Raw genomic sequence first — 828 nt, forward strand, 5'->3', positions numbered from 1 at the left:
AGATAATAGTCTGCTTTCCTGTTTTTGCCACCAAAGTGGATAACCTCACATTTATCCACATTATACTGCATCTGCCATGCATTTGCCCACTCACCCAACCTATCCAAGTAACCGAGCAGCCTCCTAGCATCCTGCTCACAGCTAACATTGTTCCCCAGCTTCGTGTCATCCGCAAACCTGGAGATGTTGCATTCAATTCCCTCGTCCAAATCATTAATATATATTGTAAATAGCTGGAGTCCCAGCACTGAGCCTTGTGGTACCCCACTAGTCACTGCCTGCCATTCTGAAAAGGACCCGTTTACTCCTACTCTTTGCTTCCTGTCTGCTAGCCAGTTCTCTATCCACATCAATACTGAACCCCCAATGCCGTGTGCTTTAAGTTTGCATACTAATCTCTTATGTGGGACCTTGTCGAAAGCCTTCTGAAAGTCCAGATATAACACATCCACTGGTTCTCCCTTATCCACTCTACTAGTTACATCCTCATAAGATTCGTCAGACAGTCCAATGATTTCACCACTTTCCAAATGTGCTGCTATCCCATCTTTATTAACTGACTAACAGTTTCCCCACTACCGATGTTAGACGAACTGGTCTGTAATTCCCCATTTTCTCTCTCCCTCCCTTTTTAAAAAGTGGGGTTACATTAGCTACCCTCCAATCCTCAGGAACTACTCCATCATCTAAAGAGTTTTGAAAAATTATCACTAACGCATCCACTATTTCTGGGGCTACTTCCTTAAGCACTCTGGGATGCAGCCTATCTGGCCCTGGGGATTTATCGGCCTTTAATCCATTCAATTTACCTAACACCACTTCCCGACT

This window comes from Leucoraja erinacea, unplaced genomic scaffold (assembly GCF_028641065.1).
Source record: "Leucoraja erinacea ecotype New England unplaced genomic scaffold, Leri_hhj_1 Leri_482S, whole genome shotgun sequence".
Taxonomy (NCBI): domain Eukaryota; kingdom Metazoa; phylum Chordata; class Chondrichthyes; order Rajiformes; family Rajidae; genus Leucoraja; species Leucoraja erinaceus.